General features: G+C 37.8%; 1 protein-coding gene across 28 annotated transcripts in view; it reads left to right on the top strand.

Moving 5' to 3' along the window:
• Nucleotides 1-1,084: 1,084 nt before the first annotated feature.
• Nucleotides 1,085-14,047, top strand: part of LOC135104468 (rho GTPase-activating protein 190-like) — a 212,188-nt gene continuing 199,225 nt past the window's right edge. For 4 of the 28 annotated variants that reach the window (XM_064011967.1, XM_064011960.1, XM_064011952.1 and 1 more), the window contains exon 1: nt 1,096-1,346. The gene's annotated coding sequence lies outside the window, so the exon portion shown is untranslated. Of the gene's footprint in view, nt 1,364-1,421; nt 1,706-14,047 lie in introns of those variants that run through there. The other 24 variants (XM_064011953.1, XM_064011948.1, XM_064011962.1 and 21 more) reach the window with 18 other exon arrangements.

Genomic DNA, 14,047 nt, shown 5'->3' with positions numbered 1-14,047 from the left:
TCATATTCCCAAACTCTTCATTTCCTAAGCATCATTGCCTTACCAATGACTGATGATTGCGCCTCTGCTTTGATTACACATTAATTCATATATCACCATTTCTTCGCCGCCGTTTTGAATTCAATTTAAGATGGATATTCTAAATCATGGAACACACTTTCTTCACTATACCTTCTCATGTAACAGTATGTACGTTATATGCTAACCTGGAAACTAATTTTAGTAAAACTTGTTCATCCTCACGACGGACACAGTGAATATTTTATTTTCCAGTCAGTATCATAAGTCTTTCACAGCTTACTCTGGGTATAAATCTCTCTGACGGACATTTATCTCAACCAATCCCCAGTTTTGTTTCACATGTACTTACTAAATGAATTTGAAAACGGTCACGTTTTCATCTTTGCACCTACAGTAAAGGTGCCACAAACATAAAGGGTTGCATATGATTAACATGATTAGTGATCCTGGTGTACTAAACTTTCCTCTAATGTGACAATTTTTACCCTAATAAATAACCACTTTGTATTTTCGTAACATAAGAAAACCTTCATTACAGAGAATGGGAACAAGTAACCATTAGAATTATTGATTTCTGCACCGACATCACACTGTAAGGAAATTTGTTTTGATTTTTATAAGTTGCAAATTATTCCACTGAAGAGAAAAAAAATATTATTGTAGTAATTTGTCGTATAGGATACTTTTGATTGTGACATTAGCAAGCTTGTTCCATGATTGTGGAAGCTGTGTGGCAGTGGCACGGATGGAGCCTCGCGCCCTCTGGCCCCGCCCCGCCCTGCTGCTGCTGCCAAGGCTGCCACTCACCAACCACATTACAGTGACATGTCTTGTTAAATAAACTTCGCATATTTATAACCAATTTTATTAACAATGCACATAATTGCTAACTTTGAGGAAAACTGAAATAATAGTTATTCTAACCAGTGTATATAAAATCAATGTCACTACCAACTCCGCACAATTTCTTTCCATATAAACAACATTTCTTGCTCGGATATCTCCTAGAGTAATGAACAATATGGAGACGTTTATGTAAAAATAAATATTAAATATTAATCCCATTATTTTCAGATTCCTGGAGCAATATTTTCTAGGACTACAGATTATTGAGTGAAAATAAGAGAATGGGTGGCGTTGGCAGCAGTGTCAGCAAGATGGCGGAGAGTGGCTCGCGGTGTGGTGCGTGAGGACGGTGTTTCTCCCTTCCTCTGACCCGCGGTGTGTCTACCTCCCTCGCAGTGGTGTCCGTGTCCTATTTAACCTGCCGCGGTGACCTATTGGAGCCCTCGTGTATCCCAGCGACCCCCACGAGCCGTCCTGAAGTGAGTAGCAGACGCAGGTGAATTCATTTTGCATTCAATCATCAACCATTTGTCCAATCGATCAGTGGGCAGGAGGGAGGCCGCCCTCTTACTGCTCTATCTGCTGGCTACTCCACTTGTCCACAAGGCTCCTCACGCGTCCTTAACCCTTTGTGGAGCCTTGAATTAGGTGGACAGGTGGAGACAGGGACGAGTGAAGGGTGTAATATGGCCTGGCCGCCTCTCAGTCCAGGCCAGCCTTGTGTGGGCGACCTGCTGCTGCTGCTGCTTCGGTCTGCGTCCTGCCTGCCTCACCCCCTCGCGTTTTATCGACGTTCTGGCTGCTGTTGAGGCTCCCTTGTCGCTATTATTTCCTGGAGGTGTGTGAGCTTGGCGGTATTCCAGTGTCTAGGAAGAAAACTGACGTACATGGCTTTTTTTTTTTACCCGATCGTTCTTGTCTGTGTGGTGGCCTAGGTGAGTTCTTGGGTTGGTGTGGTGCCCCTTTGAGGTGGTTGGTGTTCCTGTAGCAGACTTGACATATACTGGCAAGCTTTTACATAACCTTTTTTTTTCTTTTGTTCTTACTTGTCAGATTTTTACGTGGTGTTGGGCGCAACTTGTATGTAGCTGTGGTTATGCACCTCAGGTATGGTGTTGCTGAGGGGAAATATGGTGATGTTGCAGGAATAGGGGTGTGCGTTTCTTCCCCGTGTTTGAGATCGTTAATCCAGGATGTCCATTGTGTGGCTGTGACCCTGTCTCATCTGGCTGGTGTCCTGTCACATCTTGTCCCCTTGATAGCATCTTGCACTGCCTTGTCTGGCTTTTTCAAAAGTTTTCTTTTTGGCTGTAGGAAAATGCCCTTTGAATTGATGGCTGTGTTAAATGTGGTCTGTTGGTTACTACAGGATTTTTGCAAGTTAATTGATTTGGTAATTGTGTAACTGAGATACATGTTAGCGTTTTATTTATTATCTTTCATTACAGGTGTAAGTGGGCAAGTAATTAACTGTATATATATATATATATATATATATATATATATATATATATATATATATATATATATATATATATATATATATGTAGTTTTCTCCTTTTATGGTATGCATTTTCTGTCAGTCATTCATGTTTACAGTTACTGTTATAATAATGATTATAAGGAAATACCAAATTGATCAGCAAAATGCTGTAGCTTGTATTTCCAAAAATCTTTGTAGAAAATTTTTAATGATAAGAAAATGATACTAATAAAGGAAAGCCTCAGTAAGCCTGTTTATCCATACACATTGCTAAATTTGAAGGCTTCAGTATTGTTTATGTGGGGTTCTGAGTGCATTAACTAAGAAATTTTGCCAACAGGATACTGCTCATGAAGACTTTGTCTTGGTGGTGGATAGTAAGAGACTAAATTAAAAAAAATTTAGTAACTGCTGTAACCCATGACAAGGTTTTATAGACAGCTGAAGCTAGTTTGAGTATAAAGTGATATGCCACAAATGTTTCAAAATAATGTCATTAATATTTCCATGATTTTCATAATTTGGTCTAACAATGTAATTTTTCATTGTGGATGTTGACAGCTTATGTGCTTAGAGCAAAAGATTTACCAAGATGCCTCTATGACAGGAAGTAAGTTTAAATTTTGGTGTAACCTTTCCTTGGGGCACCTGCCAACTAAAGCTATCGAGACTCAGTGTTCTGTATTTTGCTAGTATCAATACTGCTAAATTGTTTTGGTCATAGTTATTAGCTGATATATATATATATATATATATATATATATATATATATATATATATATATATATATATATATATATATATATATATATATATATATATATATATATCAGGCAAACCATTTGAACCATACTTAACCCAGCTCTATTAAGAGGAGTTTTTTCTCAGGTTGTTGGATAAATTTTAATTAATGGTATGACAAGTGCAGGTTAATTAATTTAGTTATGTTTGATGTTGTCATTTTGGATTGAAATGAATCACTAAACTGTAGTGCATTTACTTGTGGTGCTATGATTCTCACATGATGAGACACAGTAGCCTCAGTAGCAGCTGATGGTGATCTTAGAGATTAGGATGACAGGACATGTTCACTGTTTGCCTTGAACTTAATTAGAGGAATTAATCTTAGATAACAACATAGTAATTTCTTGGAGGTGTTTATGGGCTATGAGAAGGTCAGTATTCTGAACAAAGATTGCCTCCTTTTTTTTTTTTTTTTTTTTTTTAAGTCGTACAATAACTAGATGCATGCAATGCAGTACAAATCAGAAAGTTCTCAGGAAAGCCTGCAAAAGGAAGTTTTCTCAAGATGTATCCACATAACATTTTCAACAATGGTTTGCTCCTGCACATTTGATTGCAGGATTATTGATTCATTTGTATAACAGTAAGTGTCTTCATAATAACAATGTGCATATCATGCTTCTAATATGAATGACATTTGTGTCTACAGTAAAAGTTATTCTTTGCACAGATGACTTCTATAGCACTGATATCACGGTGATACTTGTGAAGTAGGTGATAATGCCCCCTACAGTGCCTCCACCCCATTAGTTCTGCTACTACTGCAAACATTGTTGTTTTAGAAATGCCTTGGTTGAGAAGGAGAAATGTCTTGATTAGGAAGGAGAAAGATAGTTACACAAAATCACATCATACTATGTTTAGTAGTTATTATTTATGTATAGGAAAAGGCAGGTCAGTATGTCTAGGAAGAGGTGATGTTATAGATGTATGTATATTGCAGGCACATGAGAAGCACCTGTGTGGGTGAGTCACTGTGTTGCAATTAATGAGAAGCACCTGTGTGGCTGAGTCACTGTGTTGCAATTAAGAGTCGCTCTTTTTTCTTTCATGTGTTCTAAAGGGTTGGAGATTTACAAAGTAACTTTGGAAGCACATTGGTTACTTTTTTCACTAGTATGGGAATGTGATGGACATTGGTAACAACAAAATGTATCTTAAGATGCATGGTCTGATTTCTTGATTTCTGCAAAGAGAAGATAGTTAATGTACAGAATTGAAAATTATTTTACAATCTAGTTTGTTGGGCATTATGTGAAACTCATTCAGCTTGCATAATACTTGCAGAAATTTAACTGTTGATTAGTATGTATCAGTATGGCAATGACATTAGGGATTTGTGGTATTTGATGTCCTGCAAGCACCTTTCTAGATTATTGTGCCATGTGCCTAGGTCTTTACTTAACAGCAAACACTCCATTGCTTCGTATTGGCATTTATGCTTAACTTGTAATAGTGCAAGCAAAAAACACTCCTGTGGTTTTTAGTATACTGCTTATCTTCATGTAAGAAGGTAAAGAGATAAATCTTCCTCAAATCTCACACACTGGTATATTCAGAAAGGCTTTCATAAGAAGAGTACTTCAGTGAGAAAAGCTATAATTTTTGTTATGGAAGACTAACATGCTAAGGCACATTTGTATTAACTGCTGTGCACAATATTCTTCCATGACATCACCTCTGAACAGTTGGGTATGTAGTATGAATACTTACTACCAAATATAGTTGTGTAGATGTACCATAGATATTTAAATATTGCTTCTTAGATGAGCTACTTTTTATAGTCCTGATATTGCTTGTAGCACTCATCCCTGATTTCATTACTTAAAAACTTGTATCTAGTATTAGACAGATGAACCAACAGTTAATAATCCCTTATGGTTGCAGTTGACAGTGCTTTGTGCACATACCTTTTGAATGCCAAATGTCAGAAGCCCTAGGGAAGGAACTCTTGTGTCAGTAGATGTGATATAAAGCATAAAATATTTTTTTTCAGTTTACTGTAACTATCAACATGTTTATGATATGTTAGGTGCCTTTATGTGATGGAAAAGATAACCACATACTCATGATAAGGAACTGAAGTGGATGCATGTGATAAGATTATTTCATTAAGAAGACTTGTTTGTACGTATATTTATTTTGCATAGCAGCAGGAACTGCTGCCAAGTTGAGAAAACAATTTTGTCATTGTTCTCTCTTGAGGATGATTGCAGACCTAAAGGATTAAAGATGATGGGAGAGGGAAGATCAAGTTATTCTAGTTTACCATAAGGTTGTTTTTAGTTTGGGGTATTATACATTCCCCCACAATGAAATTGTGGAGCAAAATGTCAAACCTGTAAATGGCCATTGCATAAGGAGTATATTTATTAATTATTTAAGTATTTATTTATTTATTTATTTATTTATTATATTTTTATATTTTATTTTATTTTCATCTTTTTCTAATGACTACCTGTTTATACATATACAGTTTGTAGTGCAAGGAACACTCAACATGTGATGGTAAGTTTGCTGTACTATTTGCATTACACTGCAATATTTACTTATATCATGTGCTTGTAGCTTTTCAGTTATTCTAACTTCTTGTGATAGTTTTTTTTTTTTTTTTTATGTAGGAAGGACACTGGCCAAGGGCAAAAAAAATCCAATAAAAAAAATGCCCACTGAAATGCCAGTCCCATAAAAGGGTCAAAGCAGTAGTCAAAAATTGATGAATAAGTGTCTTGAAACCTCCCTCTTGAAGGAATTCAAGTCATAGGAAGGTGGAAATACAGAAGCCGGCAGGGAGTTCCAGAGTTTACCAGAGAAAGGTATGAATGATTGAGAATACTGGTTAACTCTTACGTTGAGAGGTGGACAGAATAGGGGTGAGAGAAAGAAGAAAGTCTTGTGCAGCGAGGCTGCGGGAGGAGGGGAGGCATGCAATTAGCAAGATCAGAAGAGAAGTTAGCATGAAAATAGTGGTAGAAGGCAGCTAGAGATGCAACATTGCGACGGTGAGAGAGAGGCTGAAGACAGTCAGTTAGAGGAGAGGAGTTGATGAGATGAAAAGCTTTTGATTCCACCCTGTCTAGAAGAGAAGTATGAGTGGAACCCCCTCAGACATGTGAAGCATACTCCATACATGGACGGATAAGGCCCTTGTACAGAGTTAGCAGCTGGTGGGGGGGGGGTGAGAAAAACTGGTGGAGACGTCTCAGAACACCTAACTTCATAGAAGCTGTTTTAGCTAGAGATGAGATGTGAAGTTTCCAGTTCAGATTATAAGTAAAGGACAGACCAAGGATGTTCAGTTTAGAAGAGGGGGGCAGTTGAGTGTCATTGAAGAAGAGGGGATAGTTGTCTGGAAGGTTGTGTCAAGTTGATAGATGGAGGAATTGAGTTTTTGAGGCATTGAACAATACCAAGTTTGCTCTGCCCCAATCAGAAATTTTAGAAAGATCAGAAGTCAAGTGTTCTGTGGCTTCCCTGCGTGAAATGTTTACTTCCTGAAGGGTTGGATGTCTATGAAAAGATGTGGAAAAGTGCAGGGTGGTATCATCAGTGTAGGAGTGGATAGGACAAGAAGTTTGGTTTAGAAGATCATTAATGAATAATTAGAAGAGAGTGGGTGACAGGACAGAACCCTGAGGAACACCACTGTTAATAGATTTAGGAGAACATTGACTGTCTACCACAGCAGCAATAGAATGGTCAGAAAGGAAACTTGAGATAAAGTTACAGAGAGAAGGATAGAAGCCGTAGGAGGGTAGTTTGGAAATCAAAGCTTTGTGCCAGACTCTATCAAAAGCTTTTTATATGTCCAAGGCAACAGCAAAAGTTTCACCAAAATGTCTAAAAGAGGATGACCAAGACTCAGTAAGGAAAGCCAGAAGATCACCAGTAGAGTGGCCTTGATGGAACCCATACTGGCGATCAGATAGAAGGTTGTGAATTGATAAATGTTTAAGAATCTTCCTGTTGGGGATAGATTCAAAAACTTTAGATAGGCAGGAAACTAAAGCAATAGGATGGTAGTTTGAGGGATTAGAATGGTCACCCTTTTTAGGAACAGGTTGAATGTAGGCAAACTTCCAGCAAGAAGGAAAGGTAGATGTTGATAGAGCTGAAAGAGTTTGACTAGGCAAGGTGCAAGCACGGAGGCACAGTTTCAGAGAACAAAAGGAGGGAGCCCATCAGGTCCATAAGCCTTCCGAGGGTTTAGGCCAGCAAGGGCATGGAAAACATCATTGCGAAGAACTTTAATAGGTGGCATGAAGTAGTCAGAGGGTGGAGGAGAGGGAGGAACAAGGCCAGAATCGTCCAAGGTAGAGTTTTTAGCAAAGGTTTGAGCGAAGACTTCAGCTTTAGAAATAGATGTGATAGCAGTGGTGCCATCTGGTTGAAATAAAGGAGGGAAAGAAGAAGAAGCAAAGTTATTGGAGATATTTTTGGCTAGATGCCAAAAGTCACGAGGGAAGTTAGATCTTGAAAGGTTTAGACACTTTCTTTTAATGAAGGAGTTTTTGGCTAGTTGGAGAACAGACTTGGCATGGTTCTAGGCAGAAATATAAAGTGCATGAGATTCTGGTGATAGGAGGCTTAAGTACCTTTTGTGGGCCACCTCTCTATCATGTATAGCACGAGAACAAGCTGTGTTAAACCAAGGTTTAGAAGGTTTAGGACGAGAAAAAGAGTGAGGAATGTATGCCTCCATGCCAGACACTATCACCTCTGCTATGTGCTCAGCACACAAAGACCGGTCTCAGACACGGAAGCAGTAATCATTCCAAGGAAAGTCAGCAAAATACCTCCTCAGGTCCCCCAACTAGCAGAGGCAAAATGTCAGAGGCACCTTTGCTTAGGGGGATCCTGAGGAGGGATTGGAGTGATAGGACAAGATACAGATATGAGATTGTGATCGGAGCAGCCCAGCGGAGAAGAAAGGGTGACAGCATAAGCAGAAGGATTAGAGGTCAGGAAAAGTCAAGAATGTTGGGCGTATCTCCAAGACAGTCAGGAATGCGAGTAGGGTGTTGCACCAATTGCTCTAGGTCGTGGAGTTTGGACTTTTGAAAATTTTGTGCTTCCAGTGTTAGATATAACATTGCTGGAAAGCACCTTTGGTTAGTGAGATATAAAAAAACATATTTGAATAATTGTTGTTACAATTGATATTAATATTGGGAGTTTTATCTTGTTTTATCTGAAGTTTTATCTTATCTTGATGTGTTGTGGTTTGTGTGATTGCTTTTTGAGGCAACTCGGCAATACAAGCTCGCAAAGTTTTGACTCCAGTTGAACTGAAATTCAGAAATGGACTATTAGCTTGTAAAAACTTGCAGAGTTCAATAAATAAACAAGAAGCACAGTTTTGCTAAGTGGCAATATTCACCTTGCTGCATACTTATCATTGTGCATATAGCAATTTAAGAGTTTTGAGATATAGTATTGAATACCTGTGCTGTCATGCGAGGAAGGGAATGTTTAGGTAATAAGACCTGCTTCACCTCTCAAACTAACCATGCTTGAAAAAAAAGGAGAGAAAAAAATATTGATTCAGAAATGAGTGTATGATTCTAATTCATAATTGTCATTTACTTATTAAGTTCACGGTTTATCTTATGGGTTGTATGGTTAAAACAAGTCCATGGCAGTGTTAATGTTTTTTCCAGGAGTAAGAAATTGCTTGCCTGTTGTCAGTCACAATGGACTGTAAAATCTTGTTCACCATTTATTGTTTTGGTGCACATCATTCATTGCAAAATGTCATTTACTAGTGTGTTGAAGCTGATCTCCCATCATAGTAACCTCTTGTTTGTAGGAAACCATTAATATCTTGAGATTTTAAAATTTACTTAATTAAAATTGTGGCTCTCAGAAACTGTCTGTAAAATGAGAACTTCAGAATAGGAGACTCACACAAAATTGTAAAACCTGAATGCAGACTTTGTGGTGTTATTCCTCTTTAGGGGACAGTTCCGAGGACTTTTTTGCAGTTGTAGCAAAGCTTGGTCACTCAGCATGCCTCATGAAGCCCTCAGGTATTCTGCATATGTTGCTAGATGACATGTTTCAGTGGTTCAAATCCTCACTGTGATTCTGTAGTCCTTGCTTCAAATCTGGACCAGAGTGATTGGTACACTTTTGTCATAATGTATTATCCTCACTTAGAATTATCAGTAAATAGATTATGATCATCGTGAGAGGAGGTTAACTGTTACCCTAGCTGTTAAAGGTAAGTTTGATACTACTATATGTATCATGAACTGTACTTTTTTCCTGAGCCCTGAGTCATATCTGGGTGGGATGTGAGAGTCATCCTATAGAGTGTTGGTGTCCCATCATTTTCTGGAAATGAGAGGCTTTCTAATAGACCATTAGTTAACAGAAATGAATAAATAGCAAATTACTTGCAGACTAATGATGGAATTTGGACACACACACACACACACACACACACACACACACACACACACACACACACACACACACACACACACACACACACACACACACACACACACACACACACACACACACACGAAGGCTTGTGTCAACCAGGATACCAAGACACAAGAAGCTTCACAGGACATAAGGAGATAGGGATGTGCAGAAATGCAGTTTTCTGAGTAGAGCAATAGATCATTGGAATGATTGCCAAAGGAATCAGTGTATAAACAATATATGAGAAAAAAATGTATGTGTAAGAAATGGGACATGCCAAGCTTGATTCAGTTTTATAAGAATAGGTATATAAAACACACACAAAAAAAAAGAAATAGAAAGGTATATAAAACACGGAAAAAAAAATAGAAAGGTATATAAAACACGGAAAAAAAAATAGAAAGGTATATAAAACACACACACACAAAGGAAGAGTTACTAGTGTCTAAAATGGTCATTATGATTTCTTATTGTCACGTCTTCTGTGTAATAGCTTACGTTGATTCGTAGTGTGGTTCTATATCACCTCTTGTATTCATTGTGCAGATCATTCATTTCTACTTGTATGAAGGGACATTTGAACAGAAGAATATTCAGCACTTAATTCATGTATGTAATTTTGACCAAAGAACTGCATGGTTCAATTTCATTTTGCTATTATTTTGATCTTGAACATGCAATATACATGTTGTTTTGTGACTAAAATTTCACTTACAGTAAGGGAAAATTAGCATAATGGGACCACAGGGAGATGCTTTGGTCAAAGCTGCTTTGCAGTGTTCTTGAAAACTATAACTTCATTTCTTATAGTTAATTATATATAGTTATAGTTCTTATAGTCACCTCATAATCTCTGGCTGAAAACAGTAAAGGGCATTTAAGAAGCATGTGTGAATATTCTTTCCTTGACGGTGTTGATGTGTGGCACAGTTTGAGAGGCTTTTATTGTGGAAGCATAAGCTGCATAAGCCCAAGCCAGACCGGTGTGGTGCAGGTGCAGCTGCATCTCACTTGACCTGGCTATCCCTGGCAACAGTGCTCAAGCAGGGTGTCATGTGTTATACCAAGTTCTTTGTATTCCCTAATAAGAATGGGTTATTGAAAAAAAACAAACATAACTTTATGTTCAAATACAAGAATACAAAAATTTTTTTGACACAATTTACCGACAGAGAAAAAGAAGAGAGTGGTAAGGGAGGGGTAATTTAGTAGAGGTGGCTACAGCTCACCTGAAGGATTATACATCACACATGCCAGTTTATATTTACCTGACTATAGATGTTATATAATTTTTTATGGAATAGCCATTTTATGTGCAAGAATAGAGATACTACAAGTGAAAGAATGTTTTTATTGGGGGTGGGTGTACACGTGGCCAGCAGTTTGCATATTTACATCTTTGGATAACTCAAGTTGTTCCCAAATTGTTCTGTAAAAGCTTCAGTTTCTTTTGGTAAGGAATATTTTTAATTCCTTGAATCCTTTAGTCATTCTCCTGTTTTGATTCTAATAGACCTATAACCCTGTAATATGCAAACCAGAACTGTACAGCATAATGTAGATGAAATCTGACTGGTGCCAAATCTAACTTTTATATTACTTTGGGACTTCTTTTTAATACTTCTAAATATAAACTGTAATGCATGATTTGTTTCATTTCTGGTCTATGCATTGTTTTCTCTGATGGAGGTTAGGGCTGTCTCCTAAATTTTTTTTTTATCTTAATAGTATCTCCTTTATTGTGTACTTACCTGTTATGTTATTTTTTTCTACAAAGGCTAAATACTTTACATTTGCTAATATTAAATTGCATTTGCCACTTATCTGTTCATTTGTTCATCTTATCAAAGTCTGTTTGCAGGGTGGCTGTATCTAAATCCGACGTAATTAATCTACCTATCTTCGTGTCCGCAAATTTACTAACATTGCTACTAATACCATACAAAACCAAATCCATAAATATAAAACACTACTGCAGCTACAGCTCACAGTTTGTGTAAGTGTCTGTGAAAGTCTTCAGCTCTGATATGCATAGCCTTGAATAACAATTAATTTTTGTTATCTAGTTTCAGCAGAGTTGAGCTCCAGCATCTTCCAAAGACATTTGATATGCTGATTAAGAAAAGATTATTAAAAAATAACAATGATAGTGTGGAACCAATTACTAGGATCTGAACAAGGAAATTTATGCAGTCACCATAACATCCATGTTTGTAGTCACATCTCAGTGTGATCCAGGAGACACATGCATATTCCTAAAACACCATAGTGATGGCATCAATTATAAAATAAAGGCTACTTGCAAACCACCCTCATGTTATGTTCAAATTACTGGTTTGCAGAAAAGTGCTTTGAATTTTTTTCAGATTTTGGATTTCGTAATCAAACAGGATTTTAAACATATTAGTTTTATTAAAAGAAAATTGTATCATATTGTCAGTAACAGGTATAAATAGAGTATTATTTCTCCACCAAGTGTAGGATTCTTATGTGCATTTCTTTACCTCATTGTGATGGGGGGGACTGCCTGGCCACACACTCAGCTAGCAAATAGAAGAATATAGCCTTTGTATTTCCAATTTATTGTAAGAGGGTCATAGTGAGGGGACAGGGGACAGTCCTAGCTACTTTTCTTTCAAGGGGATCTTAGTCTGGTACATAGATAGATAAACTGATAGACACAATTGTTCATAAACTGTCAAATGATGTATTTGTCATATTTCCATTGATTTAGACTTTGAGGAGGTTTCATTTTGTTTGCTGTTGGTTCTCAGTGTTAATTACCATTGATATGTCTTTGGTCTTACTGCTGCTTTCTCTTCACAAAAATAGAATTCCTGTAAGCAAAGAGTTAAGGGAAAGTGGAGTGTAGGAGTGTGTGGAGCCTTCCTTCTCAAAGGTCTCTATATGTATGGATTGGCACTACAGTGTCTCGGTAGAAATCTTGAAGCCTTTGGCTACTGTCTTGAGCATCTCTCTGGCTGAGATATTTTTCCATCTGAATTTATAAACTTTTCTGTAACCCAACTATCTAATTTTTATTTGTAACAAACAAACCTTGGCATTTCCATATTTAGCACATTTTTTATTAATCAGCTGTAACATTCTAAAAATTATTGATGTATTTTTTTGGGGGGCAAAAATAGAGTGGATTTACAAGAAAATATACCACACTTTGCAGGAAAAGCAAATCTAATATATATATATATATATATATATATATATATATATATATATATATATATATATATATATATATATATATATACATACATACATACATATACACACACACACACACACACACACACACACACACACCCGCCGAAATGATAATTACTCCCAGTGAGGTCTAAAGCGCTGTTCAGGGGGTGCTGTGAACTTATCATTAAACCCAGCTGTGACCTCAATGAACATTTCCCTTTGTGTCTCACAACACAAGGGGGTCAGTCACAGCCTGCCCTCTAAAGACAACTCTCTTCCTACACACAAAACTACAAGCACCTAATAACACACACACCCTTCACTCAAAAATTTCAAAATCATCATGGCGACTCCTACACCAGCCTTGGAGTCCCCATCTGGGGAGGGGACCATAAATGTCCCCAGGTCAGACTGCTTTTCTGTCAACGACCCTAAGTGTCTTGACACCCCCCTCAACTTTTTCTTTATTAACTTCTGCAGCATTCATGGTCTAAGATCTAATTTTCAATCTGTAGAACACCACCTCTCCTCTTCTAAACCTCATCTTTTCCTCACTGAAACTCAGGTGTCTGAGGCAGCTGACAATAGCCCCTTTTCTGTTCCCTCCTACTGTCTCTATCCTCATTTTCGATCCAAAGCTGGATGCTGTGTTTATGTGCGCAATGACTTAACCTGCTCTCGTGCCCACTCTCTTGAATCTTCCGAGTTTTCCATCATCTGGGTATGACTACAGAGTCACTCTCAAACTAAATTTATCTGTGCTGTATACCTTTCACCTAACTCCTCTGACTATAAGAAATTCTTTGACTTCTTAACTTCCAAAGTGGAGCACATTCTGACCCTCTTCTCTTTTGCAGAGGTCTCCATTCTTGGAGACTTCAATGTTCACCACCAGCTTTGGCTTTCCTCTCCCTTCACTGACCATCCTGGTGAACTAGCCTTCAACTTTGCTATCCTCCATGACCTAGGTGCAACACCCTACTCGTATTCCTGACCGTCTTGGAGATACGCCCAACATTCTTGACCTTTTCGTGACCTCTAATCCTTCTGCTTATGCTGTCACCCTTTCTTCTCCATTGGGCTCCTCCGATCACAATCTCATATCTATATCTTGTCCTATCGCTCCAATCCCTCCTCAGGATCCCCCTAAGCAAAGGTGCCTCTGGCATTTTGCCTCTGCTAGTTGGAGGGGACCTGAGGAGGTATTTTGCTGATTTTCCTTGGAATGACTACTGCTTCCATGTCGGAGACCCGTCT

This window comes from Scylla paramamosain, chromosome 10, assembly GCF_035594125.1.
Source record: "Scylla paramamosain isolate STU-SP2022 chromosome 10, ASM3559412v1, whole genome shotgun sequence".
Taxonomy (NCBI): domain Eukaryota; kingdom Metazoa; phylum Arthropoda; class Malacostraca; order Decapoda; family Portunidae; genus Scylla; species Scylla paramamosain.
The sequence above is the reverse complement of the archived record's forward strand: the minus strand, read 5'-3'. Positions and strand labels throughout refer to the sequence as shown.